The 11,240-nt window shown below is 39.7% G+C and overlaps 1 protein-coding gene across 3 annotated transcripts in view; it reads right to left on the bottom strand.

Annotated features, from left to right (window-relative positions):
• INPP5A (inositol polyphosphate-5-phosphatase A) overlaps positions 1-11,240 on the bottom strand; it is a 567,250-nt gene that overhangs the window by 183,262 nt on the left and 372,748 nt on the right. The window lies entirely within an intron of this gene.

Raw genomic sequence — 11,240 nt, 5'->3', positions numbered from 1 at the left:
CCTAGGGTAATAATAATTTGCACATCATTTATTATATCCTCTGTTGTCGCCATGCGGGTTTATAAAGTATGCTTCACTATGCTTTTCTCAGGAAGCTTTTGCCGGTAGTATCCTTTGATAAATAGGAAGAAAGGATTGTTCTCCATTTCATAAATAGGCCAATTAATAAGACTCCGTAAATATAATCTGATTTTTGTAAAATAAACATTTCCTTCCCCATCATAGTATAAAATAGGAGTATGTAGCGCTCAACTTCTTGATAACTATGTGTTATCTAATTTACCCTCTATCTTCAACAAAATATATCTGTATATAATTATATTGTATAGATAATGCAGTAAGAAATTGTTGTTACGTAGATGAAGAGATTATATATGTAGTATCTGTATAATACTGTTTAGTTGGTTCACAATGGGTCTATTGGATACAGATATCATTAATACTATTAGTCACATTTAGAGTGTGGGTCATAGACCATATATCAGCAATGTATAAGTGCACACCTGTTCACCAACAATAATACAGAGAAAATATGGTGTAGCACTATGACCAATTTAATGTTTATAAATCGGGAAACGTTTCATATCGGAGTTTTCTTCTGCGTAAAGGTATGGTGCGCGCTCCCGCTTATCCCCGTATTCAAAATAAAATTAACGAAAACGGGAAACTACGAAGTTGGATTTGCGTAAAGTTACAAATTTTTCCTTAAAATAATTGTAAGACCCCCCTAAAGTTGTAAAAACATGGGGGAACACTATGGATACCCCCGTTTTAGCCTTTAATTGAAAGTCGGGGATTTAAATAGCCGCAGCAGGTGCTTTTTTCCAGACATTGAAGAAGTGATGCAGAAGAGCACTTAGGTTATTTTTTTCGTTTTTTTAAGTGGTCCCATCAAATTTGGGGTACATAAATATGGGTACTAGCATATTTTGGTGTCCCTAAAGTAATTTTTTAAAAATTCTGCATTTGTGCACCTGCCGCTATAATTCTATTCTAGAAAACATCTGCCGCATACTTGCAGAATAGCCCTGAACCTATTTCCCTATTGTTTAACAATTTTTTCCCATTTTTGGGGTGTCCCTATTTTTTTTAAAACTTTTTTTTGACAGTTTTTTAAATGTCAATCTCAGGGGTGCAGGCTATTTTTTTTTAAGCCTGCACCCCTAAACCCCAATTCTGCACTTGTTTTCGACACCTATTCAATGGTGAAAAGTTATCACCGTTTTTTATCAAATGCTTTTCAAAACTGCGATAAGTCTTTGAAATTGAATACGGTGTAAAACTAAAACAAGTGATATTAACGCAAAAACGTTAGAAAGTGCGATATTAACGCAAAAAACGATGTTATCGCACCCATATTGAATACCCCTAATAATCTCTTCATCTGCGTAACAACAATTTCTCACTGAAATATCTATACAATATAATTATATACAGATATATTTTGTTGAAGATAGAGGGTAAATTAGATAACACATAGTTATCAAGAAGTTGAGCGCTACATACTCCTATTTTATATATTGATCCTAATTGATAGGCAGAGGGTAGCCTATTACTGTGAGCAGCTCACTATTGATTGATAAGCTCAGTGCACAGGAACCACCTTTATTCATTTAAACGAGTCTACTTCCCCATCATGGACTCAGTTATGGGCAGCTGCTGGCCCACAAGTTACAAACTCTGCTGTACTTCTCCACAAAAGCCAAAGAATAATCAATCAGTTTATTTCTATAGAGCTTTTCTCCAGCAGGACTCCAAGTCGCTTTACAAGCATAAAAAGCATCGCACAGAGGTTTAATATTACCGCAAGAACACAAACCAAAAAACAATGAACAGAGTGAACAGGGATGTATGAAGCTCTGGGAAGTGATAAAGTGGAAAGTGATAAACGACCAACCAATCAGCTCCCAACTGTCATTTTTCAAACAAAGCCTGTAACATGACAGTTACGAGCTGAATGGCTGGTCATTTATCAATCTGCACTTTATCACTTTCCAGAGCTTCATACATCTGGTTGGTGCAACCATTTTGGGTGATAAATTCACCCAAATTCTGCAGATTACATAATCCACCCACGAAAGGTATCAGACGAGGCAGCCATTTTGGGTGTGCTACATTGGTAACCCTGGGTGGAATAAGCAACACCTAAGAGATGTCACAAAATAGGGAAGTTGCAGCGTACTGAAGGTAGAAGCAGAGCCCTTACAGAACCATCAATTCCAAGTATTTTTCATCCCACCCACGGGCATAACAGTCAAGGCAGCCATCTACAAAATGTTACAATATGTGGGATAAGTCATACAAAAAACAATGACACATACAGGTGACTGAAACGCTTGTAAAATGGTATGCACTGAATGAATAGACCCACGTCACTGAAAAGCTATATCACAGAACTAGCACCCTGATTTTCATAACAAGAACACGCAATCACTGTATGTTTGTATATGGGTAACATGGGCATGCTGTAATGTTTAACTACTGCAGTGTAACTTCACGATATTGATCACAAAACAGGGCCCCTCATGAATTCAATAACCAAGCATTCCCTGTACAGGAGAACAATGGAATCATTCTGTGTTAGCAACAGTATCCAACAACATCTCTTTTGTTCTCTGTGTCATGCCATGAGCCCATTCAGTGAGATCAGGACATAAAGACCAGCCTTACCCTGTAAGAGCGGAAGTAGATTTCACGGAGATAGAAAAATCAGCTAAAAAGTGATTACTACCAAACTAGAGCCAACAAAAGATAATCAATCATTTTCTATACAAATTCATCTTTGAAGAATCGCTCTCTACAAAATGTTGATGATACTGTACCAAAAGCAAAGCTAAAGCATGACTGCACAAATCTAAAAAAAAACGTTTGTCACTCACTCAGCAATGCAAATACATTTGCTCTGTTGCCATCCAATGAATAAAGTAGTTCCACACCACAGAATAAGCAACGCAGAGACTTATAAACGATAAACCACACAATCCTTTAATTCAGATGTTACAATGGTACATCAACATCTTGATCAGGAGCAGTGTGAATAAATGCAAACACTCTCTGAATATTGCCAACAAACATCACACATTTGGGAGCAATCCGTCTGCAATTAAGAGACACGGTGTGCGGAACCAGGAGAACAAACCCAGAAGATCCAGGGGAAACTTTACAGCGGCAAACCACGTGTGAGACTTTAGATCACTGTTGTAACGCATGGTTTTAGTCTATCATCTGCCCGTCAGCTTGAATTTATATGTCCATTTCCCCCGACTTCTCTCTTATTAACAAGGATTTTTTGACACAGAATTGCAGCACACGTTTTTTTTTGTTTTTTTTACTAAACTCTAGGAGAATGTTGTGCGTGAAAATCCCAGGACATCAGCAGTTTCTGAGATGGTGAAACCAGGGTGGCACCAACAATCATCACACGGACAAAGTCAGATCACATTGCTTCCCCATTCTGGTGTTAGTCTGAACAACAACAACTAAACCTCTTAACCAGGTTTCCATGCAGTGAGTTGCTGGCTAACTACATAACTGTATTAACCCCTTCACTCCTACACAGGAGAATGTGAGAAACATACATTAGGATAAGAGCTTTCGTTTTTCTAAAATACAGTACAATTTTCACATTAATACTTTACGCCAATTTACTAATTGAGCACTTAAAAGTTGGCCAAGAAAAGGGGTAAAACTAAGCAAGTCTACATAGTTACTGATTTTATTTACTTTTTTAACAGCGTTCTAAGCATTTTAAAATTGATTTATATTTAAATCTAGGCCCGATGAGCTTCTATTAACTATGACGGAACACTCTGTGATTCAGAGTCTCATCTGACGTGCCCATTATAAATAGGTATACTTAGGGGATATAAATAAAACCACAAGGGTCGTTCATTTTCATCTAATCTAATAATATAACAATATTAAGTGACATTAGCATTTATGGATTTTCCTTCATTTAGATTAGCAAGAAACTAAAAGAGAAAAACTTGTCTGGTTAACGTGACGCGTTTTCTATAATGATTCCATTCATTTGATGTGACATCGCAATGTAATTGCAGAAAGAATAATATTTATATACACATGCAGTATTTTCTTCTGCTTAACTTCTGAGAGACTTTAATTGCAAATGAAAATCAGCATTATTTGAGACCCCGCAAGCGAGTGCACAAGAAAAGGAGGATGAAAGGTTGAATCAGATACTACCATTTGCACAAAAATGCTTCGACTTTAAAGCCCAAGGGGTAAATTTACTAAGCTGAGGTTTTGAAACTCCTGCACATCGCCGGCATATTGAAGCACCAGACCAATTAATTTATTATTGAGCTGTTTTTATTGGGTTTTGTAAACCTCTGATGTCCATATGTTTTATGGTGGCTTTGTGTTTTTATTTTATTATTATTATTATCATTATTATTATGTATTGGATGAGGAGGCAGGTAACATTGCTAATTATCTTAGGAGGAAAACACTTATTCATATGTTAATTATTGTATAATGTTATTAAGAATGCTATAATTTATGAATTATACTAAAGGAGCAATATTATTTGTTAACAATTCTTTAATGACAGGGAAGCAATTATTGTATGGTGTGAGCACCATTTACATAATTATCCATAATAAATGTAAAACATTTTAAACATCAATTAACAATATTGCACCTTTAATATAATGTATAAATACTGTACTCTTAATAGAAACAAACAATTTTTCCCTCATAAGAAAAATCAGTACTACACAGTGTTTGCTTCCTTATTAAATAGATAATGATTGCGTTCTTTATAAGTGTATTGGGATTCCTCTCCTTCTGAATGGTCAAACAGCTCAGCGCTTTTTTGCGCTCTCTTGAATGTCACAACCACCAAAATATTTTGGCGATTTGCGGCGTTTCTAAACCCATTTCTTTATGAGTCTTTTTTTTTTTTTTTTTTTACTTATGAGGAAAAAAATTGATGGTGCTACGATGTTCTATTGTATTGTAAAGTCTGGATTCTCTGCAAGTTTCCGGTAGCTTGGCCATAAGTAAATCAAAGGGATGCAATCCACAGAGAATGGAACACTGTCACTTAGTAAGTATAGACCCTCTAAGGGCATATATTCATGTGAATTTTTTTTTTTCTGACGGCACGAGAAATTTCAGCTGGCCGATGGGTTTTTGTTATTCAATTGGGCACGAAAATTTTTGCCGCTACAATTTCAGAAGGATTTAACGCAGCGTTTCTCTCACAGCCCCAGAGCAGGTGCAAGGTAGGGAGAAATTGTTATTTTAAGCTAAAAATGTCAGGACATTGTGCAGACCCCCCCCCACATGATCAATTAGTCAATTAGAAATTTTCAATTCACTTAATTGGACCATTACATGCAATTATTTGGGTGATATTCTGCAAAGTGAAGAATATTGGGATAAAAGATGGGGCTCATGTGTATGGATGGACAGGTGTTTTAACATTGCAGATGGGGGTTACAGGTGTATTATAAATAATTTTTTGAAGTGGCTTCAAATGACTCAAATCTATTTGTTTATGCACCCCAAAATGTATTTTAGCATTTAACTAAAAAATTATCTCGCTAATTTTTTTTCAATTGGATAAAGCGAGAAGGGAACGAGCATAGCCACGATAATTGAAAATTGGTTGAGATAGCCGCCTTAACTTTTGCAGCAAGAATCTCGCGGCCAACTACATATGCCCCCCTAGAGTATGAGAATTGGTCATGAATTAAAGACAATAAAATAAAATGAATTTAGTTGGGAGCTAAAAGGCTTAAAAAGGCAATTAAATATTAGAAGGTAAACGTTAGAAATGTATCCATGCTTTAATAATGTACAATGTATACATCATTCCTACTCTGTAGATCAGGGGTAGGCAACAAGTGGCACTACACATCTCAGAATGCCCTGCTACAGTTTGCTGATATGGCAGGGCATCCTGTTATGTGTAGCTGCTGATGATCAAATGTTAAACAAGCCTGGATTTAGCATTTCTCTCTGTTGCCCTTAAATACATCAGTGAACGGCGACTTGACAAATCGCCCATTAGTAAACATACCCCCTGGAGTGCAGCACGTTGCCTATCCCTGCCGTAGATCATGGCGTAGGAGTAATCACTGACCCCTTCTGGAAAGCATGGACACGCTGTTAGATGGTGTACAGCATCACTTTATGGGGAGAACAAAGCGGTTACCATGACGACATGATGCTTTCTCTAAGCAAATATTAGAAAATGGAAGTTGCCAACAACTTGCAAACATTTAATCTGCTGTGCAATGGATAGAGTCATTTTAGCGGTTATACTTTACACTATGGCATTCCATGCGCGGGATTGTCCATTCCTTTTATTACTGCATTCAGATGGGACACTAGGAGGAAAACAAAACACTGTTCTGGCAACCAACAAATAGCTGAGGCAGCAATTTTACCACAGGACTATGGGGAGAATATATGAAACCTTCTAAAGAGTTGAGAAGTGGACAAGCGGAAAAGTTGCCCATAGCAACCAATCAGCACGTCGATAGGATAGATCAAGATCGTTCTATAAAACGATAGGCAGAAGCGGATTGGTTGCTGTGGCCAACTTCTCCAATCTTTTGAAGGTTCGATACATCAAGCTTTATGTAGATTAAAATAAACTATGTTTACTTTAGTTTTAAATGTTTTGGACAACACACACAGGGTTTTTGCTCCTTTTACTATGATCCAATCAGGGTTACAGAAGATTTGGTTGGTTGCTGGGACATCATGTCCTTTACATAACAAAGCACCAGAAGCATGATTTACCGTCCTGGAGAATGGACGGATGAAGAAAAGGTGTGCTGCTTGCTAGTCCATCAACGTTCCCCCCCCCTAACGGCCCAGTTCTTTCTGGGCTAAAAGTAAGTTTTTGCTTAGAAACCAGAGGCTCCCTCTTTGCCTCTTTCAGCTGCTATTTCTGGGAAAGACAGAAGAGAAACATTTAGATTGGAGAGGTCTTTGAGACACCCTGACAGATGACTAATGAGTACCCATAAAACCACAAAGAATAGCTGTATGGAGCCTGCGCAACACATCTTCTCTCCCTGGGAAACTAATTGCTCCGAATTGTTAACTGTAACATTATTTTTCTGGCAATCATCCCCTTTCAATGACCAAAATGAGCGTGAAACAGGTCTTTTGACCAGACATAAAAGTTAAATGTCCCAATGTTGATCAAATTAACTTCAGCTCTACAACAATGGACTATATTTGTGAGAAAATAATGAGCCACAAAAGGCTGCTTTATGCCCGGATTTCACAGTTACAATGTAAAAATGTTCCTGTTGAACTAGACCAGGCAGAATTTCTAAAGGCAAACAGGAGCAATGTCAAACCCTTCAAATGAAATCTCATTTCACGGACTTTGACGCCCAGGACAACGTCAGGGAGTTCTGCTGACATGATCATCAGAAGGTCAGCCATGGCAGAGCAGCATTGTGGTTAAGTGTCTACTTTAAGCCTGGATGGGTAGTATATACAGCAAGGATTACAACATGGTGTCCTCCAGCTGCTGTAGAACTATACACCCTAGCATGCCCTGCCACAGTTTTAACCTGCCCTGATTGCAAAACTGTGGCAGGGAATGCTGGGATATGTAGTTCCAAAGCAGCTGGAGGGTCTCACGTTGATGTACAGTGTGTACTAAGAGACTCACATAAGGTAGGCTTCGATATAGGCAGGGACCTCACAGATAAGCTCCATAACACTCCACTTTAATACAGACAATAGAGGATTCTGGGAGGCAACCCCGACTAAATTTTTAAGCATGAGTAAAATACTAGGTGGTCTATTCTGAGGACATTACAGCTCTTTACAACCTAACTGCATAGAGGGAGCATAACAAGCAGAGCAGAACATCCACAGCCTGGTCGGCTTTTATTACAAATATTTACTGGTGGTGGGTAAAGTATTCCAGAATAACGTTCAAAGTTTTACAGAATGGAGCACTTTTATATTGCAGAGCACTCAGTCGCAATTTTCTTAACACATTTTCATCACAAATCACTGTTCATTGCAGACAACAGGGATGTCAATGACAGGTCTACAAGTCTAGGTTCTGGATGATGCCCTGATAGACCGCAGTGATTTCCAACAGACTAAAGCAGGGAATATTCTCATCAACACCTTGTTTGCAAAACAGAATTACTGGACAATCCATTCATGTGAACGTGGACAGGAAAGGACAATCTTCAATGCAATTAGCTATTAAAGGACATGCATGATGATGGGGCTATTAGTGGTACATTAGAGACTAAGGGGTCTATTTACTAAGCAGTGTTAGGAGACAGAGTGAAAAGTGATGTCAGTGATAAGGTGCCAGCCAATCAGCTCCCACCTGCCATCTCACAGGCTGTGTTTGAAAAATGACAGTTGGGAGCTGATTGGCTGGCACCTTATCACTTTGTCTCTTAACACTGCTTAGTAAATAGACCCCTAATCCCTCACAGGGGCTAATGCATGCTCCGGAACGAAGTGCAACTAAAGGTGATGCAGCGCCGTAGGCATGCCAGTCACATTACCGCTTGTTAATGTGGGGGTGTAACTGGGCGTACACAGATTTGCAAGCTGTGCAGAGTTCTGCTTACATTTTCTGGTGCATCTTTTGCACCAAAGTTAGGGCTGGTTCAAGTGCGTACCGATAATAATTATGAAATCAAGCCCACGGAGAGGGGTGGTCTGGTCGCAGAGATGCGTACAACTTTGCATAACATACGCATATAGGGGCTGATTCAGCAAAAGACGCAGGTGGTGATACTCACGCAGATTCCTGATTATCCCGTTTGACAGGCAGAGGCGTATGGGGAGCGGGGCGGGGAAAGCCCTACGTTCCCGGAAACTGGAAAGGATGCGAGTTTTCCTCTGGCTTCTAAAGTGCCAATGCTTCAGTAACTTAAACAATGTATAGCATGTCAACTCAGAAAACATTTAATCAGGCAACCCTACACACATCAGACAGGCAGCCAGCAAGCTCTGAGCTGGGAAAGGCGCGTCTTAAAAGACTTTCCAGTTGAAAGCAGTATTTTTTTTCCCCCGCTTTGTTTGAAGCACTATAATGTTAAATGCTCTTTAGCAGTTTAAGATCTTAGAGGAAAAGACTTATCAGCTTCTGATTTCAGAGGCACTAAATCTGCATTATCACGCCATGCCGTTAAAGGGATTTCCAGGACTGACTTTAAACCTCTCCCCTCTGTGTTTATCTGACACTGAATGGTTCCCTGTTGCTCAGATGGAAATGTCGATCTATGCAGCTTTAAGAGGGGATTACAGGCAAGAAAAGAAGCACTTTCCTCGTATATATATGTTCTCACTATCCCCTTTCCTACTGTCTGGAGGAGAGTGGTGCTACACAATGGTGAAAGATGGTTCCCAAAACCTTGAATAGGGACACTGTTGGTGGTAGCATTCATTCAAAGTGAGCTTCAGTGTATTGTCCACCCCAATCAGCCGATCAGAATAGAGTGTGCTGGTGGTTGCCAAGAGGTTAGCAGCGCTGATGAAAAGGGTTAGTCATTATTCACTGCTTTTACAGAACTGCTCCATTGTACTGCTCAGCCCATCATTACACTATGGAGGTCCGGATCTGCGGCTCGGTGCTTTCTCAAAATGGCCAATTCGTGTGAATGCGATTCCACAAGTGGCAGAGCAATCTTGGATTCAAAGCTCCCCGCCCCCCCCCAAAGTCATGGAAGGATGAGATGCAGAGACACTTTCTTGGCAAATGTCACATTTTAATGATACCCCATCGCAACATCTCTGACCCACAGTTAGCACTAAAACTACAGTCACTTCCCGCCCCCGGTGCCAGGCCATCTTGGGAGGTCTGAGGACACAAAATTAGTTTAATGAAGCGGGCAGCGTGCTACCCGGCGGGGACAGGACAATGGGGGTGGTATTCAGCCTTGTGTCTATAAATGATTGATGTACAGTAACAGATATGACAGCCACAGGAAGGGGGAGACAATAGAGGTTAGAATTGTAATGCTTAACTGCTTTATTTGTTTTGCAAGGCATATAATGAGCACAATGCAACATGTGTATACAGTATACACACACAGAACCAAAAAGGCAAAGGACTTAACGTGAGAATAAGGTATTCACCATTTAGGGAAATTACTTTCTCCTCATAAGCAAGATCTAAGCAATTGCCCAGTATGTGAAATGAAGGTTTAACCGTAACTACTGCAGCCCAGCAATGCACCTACACATGACGTGGGGGGAATGTACGGTGGATTCTAGAGGAGAAATATAATATATATCTATCTATATATATATATATATATATATATATATACACACACACACACACCTATATGTATATACAGATACACACACTATACATACACACATCTACACAGTCTCTTGTTAAATTATACCAACAGACTGCAAGGACATTGGCTGCTGCCGTTTTGTTGCATCACTAGGCTCCTCCTTTTTTGTGACATCACTGCCAAGTACCATCCTTTAGAGAGGAAAAACAGGGATAAGGAAAAAAAAACAAAAAACGGGGGAAGTGAATGTGTCCAACAGGCAACCTTTGTTTAAAACAAATACTGTTTAAAAGCCCCAGTGTCAGAGGGGCATGCATGGTGTGAATGGGATAAGCAGCTATTGTCTAGACCTCTATGTATAACACAGTACAAATAATGACAAAGAGATGGCAGAGTGAGAAAGGACATTGCTTTCTCTGATTGACCTAAACAGTCAGGCAGGGTGAACATAATGCGTCTTCTGCTTGTCCATTTTTCGCTGAGTAATCTACAACATTTTCCATTGATGGGGGGGGGGGGGGGAACTTTACTGGACTTTTTATCATGGCTCAGTCAGACGGGCTGGTAAAATAATGGAGGCTGAACATATTGGGGCTCATGTAGAGATGGACACACATGCATGTTTTATTAATGAGAAATCATACCGCACATGTGCACAAAAAAAGTATGCTTGCATCCGCATGCAGATTCACTTGCATCTTATGTTTAGATTACTTAGGAACAGGTTGCTGGGGTGGTGGAAGGCGTAAGGGAAAACATGGGCCTTTAGTTTGTAAGAACAAAACGTAGTTGGGAAAAAACTCACAAGCAATGAGATTGTGGAATAACTTACCTCTTGTCGTACTTATTGGCGCCAGAATGGGGGAGGGACGGGGGAGGAGCATTTGAGAGAGGCGCCAGGGGCTCACTGAATGGTTAGGTCTAGAACGAGGTGCTGTAAAGGACCTCTGAGGTCACAACCAC

This window comes from Taudactylus pleione, unplaced genomic scaffold (assembly GCF_031769625.1).
Source record: "Taudactylus pleione unplaced genomic scaffold, aTauple2 ptg000198l, whole genome shotgun sequence".
Taxonomy (NCBI): Eukaryota; Metazoa; Chordata; class Amphibia; order Anura; family Myobatrachidae; genus Taudactylus; species Taudactylus pleione.
Note: the sequence above shows the minus strand (reverse complement) of the source record. Positions and strands in the feature narration are given on the sequence as shown.